Source organism: Moschus berezovskii, chromosome 6, assembly GCF_049115385.1.
Source record: "Moschus berezovskii isolate FMDL1 chromosome 6, NW_MosBer_1.0, whole genome shotgun sequence".
In the NCBI taxonomy this organism is placed as follows: Eukaryota; Metazoa; Chordata; class Mammalia; order Artiodactyla; family Moschidae; genus Moschus; species Moschus berezovskii.
The window spans coordinates 90639660-90657454 of NC_142465.1; the positions used below are offsets into that span (position 1 = coordinate 90639660).

At 36.1% G+C, this 17795-nt stretch overlaps 1 protein-coding gene across 6 annotated transcripts in view; it reads left to right on the forward strand.

Annotated features, from left to right (window-relative positions):
* The window catches only part of SOX5 (SRY-box transcription factor 5), a 1155320-nt gene that overhangs the window by 311679 nt on the left and 825846 nt on the right, over window positions 1-17795 (forward strand). For all 6 annotated transcript variants that reach the window (XM_055394458.2, XM_055394455.2, XM_055394462.2 and 3 more), the window contains exon 4: window positions 7865-7949. The gene's annotated coding sequence lies outside the window, so the exon portion shown is untranslated. The remainder of the gene's footprint in view (window positions 1-7864; window positions 7950-17795) is intronic.

Sequence of the window (17795 nt, forward strand, 5' to 3'; positions counted from 1 at the left end):
TGCTTAGTTGTGTCTGACTCTTTGTGAACCCATGTACTGTAGCTGCCTAGGCTCCTCTGTCTGTAGAATTCTCTAGGTAGGAATACTGGAGTAGGCAGTCATTCACTTCTCCAGGGGATCTTCCTGACTCAGGGGTCAAACCCAGTTTTCCTGCTTTGCAGGCAGATTTTTTTTTACCATCTGAACCACTAGGAAAACCCAAACTACACCCTGAGTTTTAAAAAATCTTTAGCTCGAAAAAAGATAGAGTTTGATTCTATAATACTAGAAATAACACTTTTCTAACCAAGAAAAATATGAAGTCTCTTCTGGGGCCTTTGTATATGACTGTGCAAGTAATATATTTTATGAATTGTCCACCTCGGGGCATCTTCTCTTATTCACACAGTCAGTTGACCTGCCAGCAACAGCCCTGATCTCCCAACACTGACATTATCAGGGAAAGTATTGCCAGGAGAAGTTTCACGGCCTCCTCTAAAGAATGAGGTTGACTTTTAGTACCCACACAGAGATTCTAAGCGGCCCCTGTGAAGAGTATCTTGACTCTGAACAGGACAGAGCTATTGTTGGTTTTAGATTTTCATGTTTGCCTATTTGCATTTAGGCCAAGAATACTTTTATTTATCTTTACTACTTTCTTGTTAATACTGGCTAAACCATTGTGTAAGAACAAAGCTTTTCATTATGTTAAATGATTGTTAAAACTATGGCATTGTCTCATTGGAAATGTACTAATATATTTTTGTGTGTATATGTGTGCGTGTGTTATGTGTGCACGCATGCATGCTCTGTTACTTAGTCATGTCCAATTTTTGCAACCCTATGGACTATAGCGCACCAGTCTCCTCTGTCCATGGGATTTTCCAAGCAAGAATACTGAAGTGGGTAGCCATTTCCTCCTCCAGGGGATCTTCCCGACACAGGGATCAAACCTATCTCTCCTGCATTAGCAGGTGGATTCTTTTACTGCTGAGCCACATGGGAGGCCCAGTGTATCTTTGTACTAATATACAAATTAGCATTTGTATATTTTAAAAAAGTATTTTCGTAGCTTAGTTTTGAAAACTGGCCTAAGTCCTGAATTTAAAATTTTTAATACAGTTTGACTTGTTGACACAAAGGCAAAGCCACCAACACATTGAGGGAGAGTTTTTTAAAATCAGATTAAAGTGGATACATTTTTAGGAGTGGATGGCAGACTCAGACCAGGCAGGTGCAGGCATCAGACTAGGTCAAAGGTCAGACCTGTCACCGCCTTATGTTAACTGGTTCAGTTTCCTAACTGCTATGTACCTTGTGCTGTGAAACATACCAACCTGTAGAGATTTCTGTCGAGATCCAAGGGTAAATGGATCCTAGAATGGTGCATGATAGAGTGGGCCGAATAAACCTCTTAAAGAAGTTTATTTTTCTTTAAAAAATGTCAACTTTTTCTTGAGCTATCGTTTATGTTCAGGTTCAAATTAGGTAACATTTTTCCCCTTTGGCTTTCTTACACCTGTCTGTTGCTTCTGTCCTTCTTAACTCCCTATCTCTACCCATATACCCAATGCTATTCTTTTTAATATTTTATTATTATTGCCTGTGCTGGGTCTTAGTTGTGACACTTGGGATTGTCAGTCTTTATGGTAGCATGGGAACCTTTAGTTGTGGTATGTGGGATCTAGTTCCCTGACCTGGGATCCAACCCAAACTGTCTGCATTGGGAGTTTGGAGTCTTAGCCACCAAATCATCAGGGATGTCCCCCATTACTGTTCTTGAATTGTTCTGAGGTAAACATTTTTGATATTAAACATCTGGATGTGTAGTTGTTTTGTGAGATGCTTTTTTATTTCTTTTCAGTATGTTCCTTATTTATTCCTTTTCCTCATGTCCCTAAAAATATCCTGCTTATTGATAATGTATGTTTCCCTTGTCTTTATTAGAAAACAGAGAATGGCAAAATGCATGGCAAAGTGCAGCAGCATTAAGATTTAGCTATGCATCTGTGTAGTGCTTCCCAGTTTATTAGCTTAAAGAGCTTTTGAATCTCTGAAATTGAAAATCTGAAATTTGAATCGGTGATGCATTTGAAATCACGTCAGAACACCGTTTTACTCAGACCTCCTTTTTCAGGGATTTTTGTGTGTGTGTGTGTGTGTGTGTGTATTTGTATGTGTGTTGATTCAACATGTGTATATATTCTATTTTCCCCATCTGGCATCTGATTTAGCACCAGCCTATCTAGCTGTTCTGTGTCAAGAGGGCTTCAGCCTTTTCACTATGAAAGAGAAAGAAATGAAATAATAAAGGGGAAAAGTCTTCCACTATCTCCCCCTCCTCACTTTTTGTTTAGTTGTTTCTAAGCAAGTTTCTTGCCATTTACCTTTGCATCTGCATTGCTTATTGATTGGCAATTTTAAAATTGTTTATTGTGCTCTTTTGTTTCACTGTTCAAGAGCTAAAACAAAAGCTCCCAGGCCCTGTGAGGTACACATTTGCATGCGGTGAGCGTTGCCCGAGGAAAAAGTAATTGCTAATGCATATTTATGGGGCACAAATTTGCCATTTGTTTATGCATAAAATTATCAATAGTGCAGGGCGGCCCAGCCATAGAAAATGGTGACCTTTTTAGCTTAATAAATAGAAATCAGCTGTTATTGTGAAGAGATCAGCCATTTATTCTGTGTTGAGGGACATTGCCGGGAAAATGCAGATTGGGGCTGGCAATATCATTAAATGGAAGGCCAGTGACCCTTTCCGTAGAGTCTATTATACTTTATCTAATAGGGGATAAATGACTCTGGTTGGCAAATGGAAAAAAAAGAACAACAGTTTTTTTTTTTTTTGTAATTTTATAACTCTGTGGATTTTAAGCCATAAAACAGGAAACCTCATACTGACCTGTTGCTAGAATTCTCTCAAAAAATATCTGTTGTAAAGTTGCTTTTCCTATTGGTTATTTTCTATTTCAGTTTGTACCCATCAAAACAGAAAGTCAGATACTTTTTTCCAGGAAAATAGATCTTTAGTTTTTAGCTTTTTTTTTTTTTTCTTTCTTTGTCCTTCTTTTGGCCATACTTTTAATCTTTGCGATACAGGAGTTATTTGTATTTTACAGGGTTGCTTTACATTTGATATCTTAAAAATATTAAAAGTAGAAGAAGATACTCTCAAAATAAAGTTAGGAATAAATTGTAAACTGAAGTTTTCTTTTTAAAACTAAGCATAAGACTTTCTCACTCATAAGAATGGCTTCTGAGAGGACTTCTCTGGTGGTACAGTGGATAAAAATCTTCCTGCCAGTGCAGGGGATATGGGTTCCATCCCTAATCAGGGAAGATGCCACATGTCACAGAGCAACTACTGAGCCTGCACTTAGCACCCTCGAGCTGCAACTACTCAAGCCCATGTGCCTAGAGCCTGTGCTCTGCAACGAGAGAGAAGCCACCACAATGAGAGGCCCATGCAGTGCAGTGAAGAGTAGCCCCCACTCCCCGCAACTAGAGAGAGCCTGAGCACCACAGGGAAGACCCAGCACAACCCAAACTAATTAATTTTATAAAAAGAATGGCTTCTGAGGGAAGTATGTGTGTGCTTTGGATTAGTAAAAATATTATATGAGTGTAAAACCTTCTCATCATTTATTTATTTTTTTTTTACCATACCACATGGTTTGCCAGGATCTTAGTTCCCTCAACAAGGATTGAACTCAGGGCCACAGCAGTGAAAGCATGGAGTCCTAATCACTGAACCTTCAGGGAACTCCCTGCATATTTTCTTAATATGTAAAAACCAACAGACAGTCATTGTATCTTTTTAGGTTGATTCACTGAGATGAAATGCCCTTAGTTTCCCCAGAGCTTGCTTGAAACTATGGTTTAATGTAGTGTGATCTCATGCTACATTTTTTGGCCACTTTCTCTCTGGTAGGCTAGTGGTCATTTTGGTTTTTTAGGTGTTTTTTTTTTTTAATTGAGTCTCCTCAGTCATTATAGAAGTCACTATGAAGTGGAAGTTGTGTTTGCATTTTCAGTATTGTAATGATCTGACGCACTGAAAATTTTATGTAAATTACGAAACAAGTTAATGCAACAGAAACATGTAAATCCACCTTGGAAGATGGTGGAGCTCTTGGAAACTCCACGCATGCTCCTTTGTAATTGTGTATCCTGACATGAGTGCACTGCACTCGGTTTCAAGTTTCAACAATGGTGGATTTTCAGCCACCAGTCTTGCCCTCGTGCCATACTTGAGTATAACAGTGCATTCTGCAACATGTCACCAAAGTGACTGAGTAACCTTTCACTGGCAGAAATAGGTCTGTTGTTCTCTTTTAAAGTAGAAGTTGTAAATAGGATTCAGACAGTAGGGTATATTAGCCCATAAAATGAATATATTTTTGTGTCATTTATAAGATATTGATTTTAGATCCATTAGATTCATGGTCTCTAGTGGGAGAAAAAACAATGATTTAATGGGTAGGTTGGAATTTCAGAAGGAAGAACAACGGTGATTAACCCTTTCTTCTTTAGCTTCCTGCTCCTGGTGTATAATATTGTCAAGGAGCTGAGGAGAGAACTCTAGGAGACAGGAACACTTTATGACCTGTCTTCCCTGCACTTTACAAAGGATCACAAAACAAATTTCAGCTGGATTATTACTATGTCTCTCAATGTGATAGAACAGATCACTCTCAGTTGATGAGTTGCCAAAACTATCTTCCATAAGGTAATTTTTAAGTTGATGGATATATTTTATTTTCCAAAGCTCAGAGCACATTTATTTAGAGACTTAGTAATTTAAGATATTGTTTACGAATATTAAAGATAAGACGAATACAGCTTCAGTTCAGTTCAGTTCAGTCGCTCAGTCGTGTCCGACTCTCCGCAACCCCATGAATCACAGCACGCCAGGCCTCCCTGTCTATCACCAACTCCCGGAGTACACTCAAACTCATGTCCACAGAGTTGGTGATGCCATCCAGCCATCTCATTCTCTGTCGTCCCCTTCTCCTCCCGCCCCCAACCTTTCCCAGCATCAGAGTCTTTTCCAGTGAGTCAACTCGTCGCATGAGGTGGCCAAAGTATTGCAGTTTCAGCTTTAGCATCAGTCCCTCCAATGAACATCCAGGATTGATCTCCTTTAGAATGGACTGGTTGGATCTCCTTGCAGTATAAGGGACTCTCAAGAGTCTTCTCCAACACCACAGTTCAAAAGCACCGATTCTTCGGCGATCAGCTTTCTTCACAGTCCAACTCTCACATCCATACATGCTTAGATTTTTTTTTTAAGGGTGTTTTTCTCAACTTTAAGAAAGGAAAGATCATCCTGATGTCATGTCAGTTATACCCTTTCTTAGGCAAGTCTTAAGTGATTTTGGTGAGAATGACCACCATAATTTTTAAAGTAGGGTGTTGCCTGTTCCAAAAATACATAGATAATTACTGGTTTATATAAACCTCTTTTCTGATAAGAAGATGCTGAAATATCACTTCATTTCTATGTTATTAAATTTGGATGTAAAGCACTTATAATAATTCTAGTCAATTTTGCTCAACTAATATTACCACTACCTGAAAGGAATTTCCTCTTAGGCTGCTTTGGCAGCTACATCTTCACTATTATATCTGAAAAAACCTAATTACAATATAGGTATGAAAATTTTAAAAATTCCAATCATCATTCCAATCTTGTGACATACTGATATATTATGGTTAAAGAAAAATATGCCAACTGAAATCTCATTAGCTTAAAACTTGACCTTACATAAAGATTATGGTATCAATAAACATTTTTTAGAGCATATTTTAGTTCAGGTTTTTCAAGTTCTGTGACAAAAATATAAAAATACAGGCTCCCTCTTGTGGGTAAACTTACCAGCTGTGTATTTCTGTGTTGCCCACTTATGGTATATGACAAATTTTTTTGGTTTCATTTTTAAGTAAATTCTACTGTGGCAGTGTCTTTACAGTTGCTTAGATGTGACATTTCACTTAATTGATAAAAGTAAAGTTTGGGGTACCTTTTTAGTATAATTTTTTTAATGAAAATATACAGTTTTTTTTTTAAAGAATTGGCAGACCATGTGTAGCCAATCTTTATTTTATTGCAAAAGCATAATTTCTCTTTTTTAAAATTTATAATTTTATATTAGAGTTCAGTTGCCTAACAATGTTATGGTAGTTTCAGGTGTACAGCAAAGAGATCAGTTATGCATATACCCGTATCTACTCTTTTTCAAATTATTTTCCCATTTAGATTGTTCCAAAATATTAAGCAGAGTTCCCTGTGTTGTGCAGTAAGTCCTTGTTGGTTATCCACTTTAAATACAGCAGTATTTACATGTCGATCCCAGACTCCTTAATTAACCTTTCAACCCATCTTACCCCCCACCCCTCTTAAGCATGAGTTAGTTCTCTAAGTCTGTGAGTCTGGTCTGCTTTGTAAGTTATTTTTATCATTTCTTTTTAGATTCTGCATATAAGCAGTATCATATGATATTTCTCATTCTGACTTACTTCATTCAGTATGACAATCTTTATCTTGTTGCTGCCAATGGCATTATTTCATTCTTTTTCATGGCTAAGTAATATTCCATTACACATACGCACCACATCTTTTTTTATCCATTCATCTGTCAGTAGACATTTAGGTTGCTTCTATGTCTTGGCTGTTACAAACAAGTAGCAGCATAACTTCTGATGTTCAAAATTTAATAACTTTTCTCCTTTTTAAATACTTTCCAAAGCAATAGTTAGTGAAGTGATGAAATAATGTGGAGTCTTCTGTCAATGTAGTGACTTTTAGATTTCTGTGCTTATTAACAAAAGATCTGATATTAGAATGAAGTAAAAGCCCCTCTACTAATCATGATCTAGATGGATAACAATATGGTAATGAAACTACCCTAATACCGTAAGCCTTGTGACCAAAATAGTGAATAATCAATTGTGAATAATAAGAAATAAGAATAATGATGAAGAATTGCTCAATTCTCCATAAATTGAACTGATAGTAAGGAGGCTGAACTGGCACCAAGGCTGTGGCTACCACCAAGGACTGATTCCTTGCTTTCAAAAGTCTGATTCTTGAGAATTTCAAATGATTGCCAGAGACTGTTTTTGTTTAACTTAAGGAACTGATAACAGCCAGAGTTCCATTCACTGCTGAAGGTGGCAAGAGCAATATTTTTGAAACTGGACTGGGCAGTACAGTCGCAGAGACACAAGCAAGGAATGTCAATGTAGAGACAGCTGTATGGCTCCCATTAGACAGCTGCTGTGTTGATCTTGGCTGTCACACATTTGAATGCAATCAAAGAAAGGAAGTATGAGGACACTTGAAAATTTTTCATAATTCATTCCAAGAAAGAAGACCCTTAATGCTACCTGTCCTAAAGTATACTCAGGATGTTTTTATCAAAATTATACAAAATGAACAACTTATGATTAATAAATACAGAGGAGGGGGTGACCGAGAATGAGATGGTTGGATGGCATCACTCCCAATGGACATGAGTTTGAGCAAACTCTGGGAAATAGTGAAGGGCAGTAGAAAGCTTGGAGTCCTGCAGTCCATGGGGTCCCAAAGAGTCTTACACAACTGAGTGACTAAATAAAAATAGCAAATTAATATATAATGCCTTTAACAGAACTTATATGTATATAATAGTTGTTGGATTAATTCTGTGGTATTATGATATCAAAGTAATGCCTCTTTTTCAATAAATATTAACTATCTATCTATATAAATAGATATTTATATATCTATATAAATTTGTTTGAAAACCATAGACATCTCATGCTTCTGAAGAGTCATATCTTGATATATTTACTAAAAAGGAACAATGCACTGTTAATGGTCTACTTTTATTTTCTCTAGATTCCTCCTGCTAATGACACGAGTCCTGTCTGAATCTACTTACAAGATTCTGAAGCCTGAACAGAAAATTTTGGCACTGCACTGGGTAGGAAAAAGATATACTCATAGAACACATAATACACACCTTTGAAAAAATTGATTATTTTAAAAATGGAAGTTTCTGTGCCTTATTTTTAATTTATAAGTAAAATATGTGACATATGCATATAAAGCTATAATACATAGTCTTTTATGTTCAGATGACAACTGAATTTGTAATTATAATTTTCAGACTCATTATGAAGGTAATGTTTCTAAACTGGCAGATGAAAGCAACATTTCTTTTCTTTTCATTTCCTTAATGAGATACACATTTCTTAAAGTTGCAAAAGCTTTTCTTCTTAATTGAAATTTTTTAAAAAAAACATTTGTTGCTACATTTTGTTGTTGCTGAAAAACAAATACTCTGGATCACAATGGGTAGGTCACAAATTTTATAAAACTTCCCATAGGCTATTAAGTATTTCAGGGTATGTTTCTGTAAACACATACAAAAGTGCAGGTTTGCTGAGGCCAAACAGGTATTTTCCAATTTGCTTGGCATGAAAATTTATTGGGCATCTATCTGTGTGTGTGTTTATGAAATGCTTGTAAAAGTTATACTCTTGGGAACAGGAATTGAATGTTTGACCACAGACCTGGAGTTAAAAATTCTTTTATAGTTCCATGACTGACTGACTATCATATGAATGAGAGCAGAAAAGGTTGGAGGAAAGGTGTCCTAATGTTTAGAAATTTGTTACCAGTAAAATGGAAAAGGAATTACCTTTCTGTTTAGTTGAAGAGAATAGTGAAAAAGTTGTCTTCTTGCAGAGTGAATTAAAATTCATTTCCTAATCCACTTGAAAAGTCATATGATTTATATTTCTAGAACTTCAAGATACAAGTTTATTTGTGAAAACTCTTACATTCAATGGTAGTTTTTTATCATCTTTAAAAATGGAATTGTTTTAAATCCCCAAAATACTTTAAAATATTCATAAATAAGACTTTATATATTCACAGACAAATGAATCAAAGTAATATGGGAGAAAGCATTGTGAGTATAGCTTTAATGATAACAGAATGGAAATGGAAATGGAATAAGTCATGAATTATTGCAGATATGAAACTTTTATAGTTTTACAAGTAAAAACAAAAATATAAATAAAATTAAATGGGAAATGGAAAACTAGGACTACTTTTAATAAATACAGCAAACATCATATGTAAAGAGCTATTATTATGAGAAAGGCAGTAACATCTTAATTTAAAACATAACAAGATATAAAAACAAATAATTAATGAAGAATGCAATTCTAATGCAAAAGGCTAGTAAAAGAAATGCAAAGTTATGCTTCACTTAAAATCAAACTAGTAAAAAGTAGTTTGGAATAATGTAACAAGAATGTAGGGAGTTGGGTGCGTTCAGTGATGTTGGAAAACAGGTTATATTTGTTCCGTGTTCCATAAAATGATTTAACTATCTCTGTTAAGAGCCTTAAGTGTTTCCAAAGCATTCTATGCAACATTTTCACTTTACTAGTTTGAAAAGGTTTGATTGGAAGTAATCCAAATTGTTTTAAAAAGGTAGAACTTTTTCTTTTCGTATGTGAAGTCTGTGTACTCAGTAAAGAGATGATCAGGAGGTTTTCCATAGCCACTAGGGACCCAGATCCTCCATCTTTTGCTCTGTTTCTCTGAAAATTTTCCCTCATGTTTTGGGATATCCAGTATTGATAGTCCAGCAATAAAATCAATATTCTAGCAGCAGGAAAAGAATATTTCTAGAAGATTTATGCTCCTTCCCTGTTCTTATTCAGTCTCTAAGTTGTGTCTGACTCTTTGCAGGCCCATGAACTGCAGCACGCCAAGCTTCCCTGTCCTTCAAGATCTCCCAGTTTGCTCAAACTCATGTCTACTGAGTTGGTGATGCCGTCCCACCATCTCATCCTCTGTCGCCCTCTTCCCTCCTGCCTTCAATCTTTCCCAATGTCAGGATCTTTTCCAGTAAGTCTGCTCTTTGCATCAGATGGCCAAAGTATTGGAGCTTCAGCATCAGGCCTTCCAATGAATATTCAGGGTTGATTTCCTTTAGAATTGACTGGTTTGATCTCTTCACTGTCTAAGGGAGTCTCAAGAATCTTCTCCAGCACCATAGTTCAAAGGCACCACCAAATTCTTCGGCATTCAGCCTTCCTTATGGTCCAAATCTTGCATCCATATGTGACTGCTAGAATAACCATAGCTTTGTCTATATGAACCTTTGTCAGAAATGTGAGGTCTCTACTTTTTAATATGCTGTCTAGGTTTGTCATAGTTTTTCTTCCAAGGAGCAAATATCTTTTAATTTCACAGCTGCAGTCCCCATCCACAGTGATTTTGGAGCCCAAAAATAAGCTCTGTCTCTGTTTCCGCTTTTTCTCTATTTGCCATGAAATGATGGGACCAGATGCCATGCTCTTAGTTTTTTGAAAGTTGAGTTTTATGCCACCTTTTTCGTAACTGAAACTCTCCTCTTTCATCCTCAACAAGAGGCTCTTTAGTTCCTCTTCACTTTCTGCCATAAGAGTGATATCATCTGCATATTGTTGATATTTCTCCTGGCAATCTTGATTCCAGCTTACATTTCATCCTGCCTGGCATTTCCCATGATGTACTCTGTATGTAAGTTACATAAACAGGGTGACAATATACCACCTTGACATACTCCTTTCCCAGTTTTGAAAGCAGCAGGAAATATTCTGGCAGCAGGAAGGGAATATTTCTAGATGATTTATGATCTCTCCCTATATGGATATCTTTTGAAAAGTGTCCATAGCTGTTCCATTATATTCAATTGACTAGAACAAAGTTGCCTGACCATGACACACTTAAAAAGAGTTTAGAAGATACAGTTTTATTTTGGAAGATAGATTTTAGGAAATTACTATTGTTGGAGAATAGAGACTAGACATTAGGGCCCAACTAACATTATTTGGTAATTTCACTTCCAGAATTTCTAACTTAACGAAAGAATTAAAAGCGACAAACTGTATGTAATTATGATCATTTCATATATTTATAATGGAAATAATTTGAGGTTGAATAAATTGTTCATCTATAGAGCAATAGTTGGATGGAGCTGAGTGCATTTGTATTTTACAGTCAATAATATATTTTCAAAGAATTTTTAAATAGATATAAAATTATACATGATGTAATGTTAAATGAAACAAGTAGAATCCACATTAAATATACAGTGTATCTGTAAAAGTGTGTGTGTACACATATACACATATGCACACACATATATACACCAAAGTATAAATATATATTACAAATACATAGAAAATTAGCTGAAGGTAAGACATTAAATATTATTAGCTCTGGATTATGAAATCATCAGTTCAGTTCAGTACGGTCACTCAGTTGTGTCCAACTCTGCGAACCCATGGATGGCAGCACGCCAGGCCTCCCTGTTCATCACCAACTCCCAGAGTTTACTTAAACTCATGTCCATAGAGTCAGTGATGCCATCCAACCATCTCATCCTCTGTTATCCTATTCCTATCCCACCTTCAATCTTTCCCAGCATCAGGGTCTTTTCAAATGAGTTAGCTCTTCGCCTCAGGTGGCCAAAGAATTGGAGCTTCAGCTTCAGCATCAGTCCTTCCAAAGAATATTCAGGACTGATTTCATTTAGGATTGACTGGTTGGATCTCTTTTCAGTCCAAGGGATTCTTAAGAGTCTTCTCCAACAGTTCAAAAGCATCAATTCTTCTGTGTTCAGCTTTCTTTATAGTCCAAATCTCAGATCCATACGTGACTACTAGAAAACCATAGCTTTGACTAGATGGACCTTTGCTGGCAAAGTAATGTCTCTGCTGTTTAATATGCTGTCTAGGTTGGTCATAATTTTCCTTCCAAGGAGTAAGCATCTTTTAATTTCATCACTGCAGTCACCATCTGCAGCGATTTTGGAGCCAAAAAAATAAAGTCAGTCACTGATTTTATTGCTTCTCCATCTATTTGCCGTGAAGTGACGGAACCAGATGCCATGATAATAGCTTCCTGAATGTTGAACTTTAAGCCAACATCTTCATGCTACTCTTTCACTTTCATCAAGAGGCTCTTTAGTTCTTCTTCACTTTCTGCCATAAGTGTGCTGTCATCTGCATATCTGAGGCTATTGATATTTATCCCGGCAGTGTTGATTCCAGGTTGTGCTTCATCCAGCGCAACATTTCTCATGATATACTCTGCATATAAGTTTAAAAAGCAGGGTTAAAACATACAGCCTTGACGTACTCCTGTTCCTATTTGGAACCAGTCTGTTGCTCCATGTCCACTTCTAACTGTTGCTTCCTGACCTGCATACAGACTTCTCAAGAGGCAGGTCAGGTGGTCTGGTATTACCGTGTCTTTAAGATTTTTCCACAGTTTATTGTGATCCACACAGTCAAAGGCTTTGGCCTAGTCAATAATGCAGAAATAGATGTTTTTCTGAAACTCTCTTGCTTTTTCAATGATCCAATGGATGTTGGCAATTTGATCTCTGGTTCCTCTGCCTTTTCTAAATCCAGCTTGAACATCTGGAAGTTCATGGTTCACATATTCCTGAAGCCTGACTTGGAGAATTTTGAGCATGACTTTACTAGTATGTAAGATGAGTGCAATTGTGTGGTAGTTTGAGCATTCTTTGGCATTGCCTTTCTTTGGGATTGGAATGAAAACTGACCTTTTCCAGGCCTGTGGCCACTGCTGAGTTTTCCAAATTTGCTAACATATTGAGTACAGCACTTTCACAGAATCACCTTTTAAGATTTGAGATAGCTCAACTGGAATTCCATCACCTCCACTAGCTTTGTTCATAGTGATACTTCCTAAGGCCCACTTGACTTCACATTCCAGGATGTCTGGTTCTAGGTGAGTGATCAAACCATCGTGATATCTATGTTGTGAAGATCTTTTTTGTACAGTTCTGTGTATTCTTGCCACCTCTTAATATCTTCTGCTTCTGTTAGGTGCATACCAGTTTTTGTCCTTTATTGAGCCCATCTTTGCATGAAATATCCCCTTCATTTCAGTTCAGTTCAGTTCAGTCGCTCAGTCATGTCCGACTCTTTGCGACCCCATGAATCACAACACACCAGGCCTCCCTGTCCATCACCAACTCCCGGAGTTCACTCAAACTCACGTCCATCGAGTTGGTGATGCCATCCAGCCATCTCATTCTCTGTCGTCCCTGTCTCCTCCCACCCCCAATCCCTCCCAGCATCAGACTCTTTTCCATTGTTATGACCAACCTAGACAGCATATTGAAAAGCAGAGGCATTACTTTGCCAACCAAGGTCCGTCTAGTCAAGGCTATGGTTTTTCCACTGGTCATGTATGGATGTGAGAGTTGGACTGTGAAGAAAGCTGATTGCCGAAGAATCGATGCTTTTGAACTGTGGTGTTGGAGAAGACTCTTGAGAGTCCCTTGGACTGCAAGGAGATCCAACCAGTCCATTCTAAAGGAGATCAATCCTGGGTGTTCATTGGAAGGACTGATGCTAAAGTTGAAACTGCAATACTTTGGCCACCTCATGCGACGAGTTGACTCAATGTCCCCTTGGTATCTCTAATTTTCTTGAAGAGATCTCTAGTTTTTACCGTTCTATTCTTTCCCTCTATTTCTTTGCACTGATCACTGAGGAAGGCTTTCTTATTTCTCCTTGCTATTCTTTGAAACTCTGCATTCAAACGGGTATATCTTTCCTTTTCTCCTTTGCTTTTTGCTTCTCTTCTTTTCACAGCTATTTGTAAGGCCTCCACAGCCACCCATTTTACTTTTTTGCATTTCTTTTACATGGGGATGGTCTTGAAATCTGTCTCCTGTACAATGTCACGAACCTCCGTCCAGAGTTCATCACACACTCTATCAGATCTAGTCCCTTAGATCTATTTCTCACTTCCACTGTTTAATCATAAGGGATTTGATTTAGGTCATACCTGAATGGTCTAGTGGTTTTCCCTACTTTCTTCAATTTAAGTCTGAATTTCGCAATAAGGAGTTCATGATGTGAGCCACAGTCAGATCCTGGTCTTGTTTTTGCTGACTGTATAGAGCTTTTACATCTTTGACTGCAAAGAATATAATCAATCTGATTTTGGTATTGACCATCTGGTGATGTCCATGTGTAGAGTTTTCTCTTGTGTTGTTGGAAATCATGAAATCATTAGCAACTTTAATTTTCTTTATAGTTTGCACATTTTTAACAAATATGATTTAGCATTAAATATTTAGTATTAATTATTGAGAAATATTAAAAGTATAGAATTCCAAAAGATTACATAAGTTGCTTGGTGCCTCTGTTTAAAATACTCTATGTGTGTCTTTTCAAGGAGAGATGAAACAGCTTATCACTCATCCTTTTTGACTGCTTTTCATGAAGTCAGATTGCAGTAAGCTGTTCTTCTCAGTAGAGCCATATACAGTTTCTCAGAAATCTTGATTGTATTGCAGCCTGACTACATATTTTTAGATTAAGACAGATTGAGATATTGTTCAGTGGCATTTGACAAGCACCTTAAGGTTGTTGGTAATCATTCTGATTTCAAAGACAAAGTGCAAAACTTTAAAAGACTTTTCTTTCTTGTATGTAAGTGACAGAGTTTGAGTACTGCAATTCTGGATTAAGAATATTCTGGTTTTTTTAGGAGATTTTTTTTTTTTTACAATATTATGGTGCATCAGAATATTAAAGGAATGAGAATTTTTCTGGAAGTAAGTGAAAAGTCACCATCAGCAATTTGAGGAATTCATGGCAGAAATTAGAATGAGAATGTTTTTTTTTCCCCTGAACCTATGCTGACTTAACTCTTTGGAATTTATAAAAGAAGCATAATGTTGAGCTGCATCAACTTTGCAGACACGCTGTTTGGTTCAGTTTCTGACTATACCACTTAGGGATGTCTACTGTTGGGTATGTTCCTTAAGCACCAATTCCTCACATGTAAAATGTAAATAATAATGGAAAATAGTGCAAGCAAATACCACATGGACACTGGTGTAACTACACTGGTTGTACAAAATAGACTTAAAAGCCAAACCATTACTGGAGATAAAGTTACTCTGTAAGTGACTGAAGTTTCAATTTGATTGGAAGATAGAATGATATTAAATATAAGTGTCCCAAAGAGCATAACCTCAAGACAGATTAAGGAAAACTTGACAGAATAGCAGGGAGAAATAAACAATCCACAGTAGCAGTGAATATTAACTTACTTAGTAATTGATGGAATAAAATAGAAAAGAATCAGTAGAGGGGAATAGAGTTGAAATATGAGACTAAGAAATTACATTGTAGACATATATAGAACCTTGCATGCAACTGCAAAATTCACATTATTTTGAAGAACACATGGAATAATTACAAAAATTTACCGTATGATGAGTCATAAATTAGGTCTCAACTGTTTTCAAAGAATTGGAATTATACGAGTGAAATTAAGCTATAAGTGATAACAAAAATATAGCTAGAGACAATAATAATTATAAATATTTTAAACTAAAAATGTACATCTTATATATAACAGTTGTAGAACACCTATAAGATGCATTTACTGGGAAATTTATACCTTAAATATACTAGAGAAAAGAAATTGAACATTAATAAGTCAAGACTTTAACTGAAAAAAAATGAATTAAAGTACAAAATTAATGAGATCAGAAGCAAACATATAAAGAAGAGAAGCAAGACAGCCAAAAATTGTTACAAACGCTGAGTAAATGTTTCAACATTCTGATGAGACTGAACAAGCGAACAAGTGACAAGAGATGAATATCTAGTATCAGAAATGACAAAGTAACATCACAACAGATGTGCAGATATTAAACAGCTAATAATGAGTATCACGAACTTCACATTACCAGGTTAATATTGGGAAATATGAAGAGTTAGATGAGTGGTCAAATTCCTGGAAAAATACATCAATGATCAAAATATTCCTAAAAATACATAACTTAGCAATATTTACTTTAAAAGAGATAACCTGAATAGTTTTGTAAACATTAAGGAAATTTTCTTTAGTAATCAAAAATTTTCCTGGAAAAGAATTCTAAACCCAGAAATCTTCACAGGCAAATTTAAGGAAGAAATGAGTCTAATCCTATGAAAGTTTTTTTTTTTTTTTTTCCAAAAATAGAAGAAGAGGTAATAATCCCCAATTTATTTTATAAGGATCATACAATCTTGATACAGAACCTGGCAAAAATAGTATAAAAAAGGATATTCAGGCAAATCCCTCTCATGAATAAAATGGAAAAACTGTCAATCAAATATTAGCAAACGAATTTCAGCAATATATAAAAAAGATAATTAACCGTGAGCTAGTTTGTTTACTCCAGAAAATGAGCATTTTTTATCATGTAAAAAAGTCAGCCAGTGTAATACAAATTAAAAGATGATGATATCACATGGTTATTTCAGTTAATGCAGAAAAAGGATTTAATAAAATATATCATTTATTCCTTATTTTTGAAGTTCCTATAAACTAAAAACAGGGAAGAACTATTTTAGTGTGATAAGAAATACCTATTGCAATCATAAATTAAAATAGTAAAATGTTGAAATCTTTCCTAATGAGATAAAGAGCAACATCAGGATATTTGTCATTGAGCATTTTACCTATAGAGCCTAGACAATACAATAAAGCAAGATAAATGCAACTATTGGGATTGGAAAAGAAACAACCATCATTATTGGCAGATGTTATGAATTAATAAGAGCATTTAAATTTGATGCAAACAATACAATATGTACAAATCAACTGTATTTCTATATATCAGCATCAATTTTTCCCTACTATTTAGTAACAAGAAATGAGTAATACCTCTATAAGGAAAATCTTGAAAGTTTGAGAAAGATTTTAATATTTATTAAATGACATAAATGGTGAGATATACCATATTCATGTACAGAAAGATCCAGTATTGTAGCAATGTCCCCTAATCCCAAGTAGATTTGCAATCAAAATGTGAATTGCTTGTTTTGTCTTTGTTGGTTTTTGTCTTTCTTTTTATTTGTTTGGATTGTGTGTATGTGGGTGTGTGGGTGTGTGTGTAAGGTTGCACGCCTCTGTGTGTATTCACCCATGTGTATGCATATGTGTGTGAGTGTGAGTTGGTGTGTAATGTGACAAGTTGATTCGAACATGAAAAGACAAGAAGAGTCAAGACACTCTTGAAAAGGGGATGTATGGGTAGGATTACTTGTCTTATTAATTTATAAAGTATTATAAATTCTGAAAGTGTGACATTGCTGCTGGGGTAGGCAAGTAGACAAATGAGAGACACTAGAGAGCTCAGTTAAGAAGCAATAGTTAGAACCCTGTATTTAACAACTGATTGTTCAAGATTGAGAAAGGAGTACGACAGGGCTGTCTGCTGTCACCCTGTTTGTTTAACCTATATGCTGAACACATCATGAGAAATGCTGGGCTGGATGAGTTACAAGCTAGCATCAAGATAGGAGGGAGAAACATCAACAACCTCAGATATGCAGATGATACCACTCTAATGGCAGAAAACAAAGGGGAACTAAAGAGCCTCTTGATGAGGGTGAAAGAGGAGAGTGAAAGAGCCGGCTTAAAACTCAATATTAAAAAAACTAAGATCATGGCATCTGGCCAGTTACTTCATGTCTAATAGAAGGGGAAAAGGTGGAAGTAGTGACAGATTTCCTCTTCTTCAGCTCTAAAATCACTGCAGATGGTGGCTGCGGCCTTGAAATCAGAAGACGTTTGCTTCTTGGCAGGAAAGCTGTGACAAACTTAATGCATTGAAAAGCAAAGACATTACTCTGCCGACAAAGATCTGTATGGTCAAGGCCATGGTCTTCCCGGTGGTCATGTATGGTTGTGAGAGCTGGACCATAAAGAAGGCAGA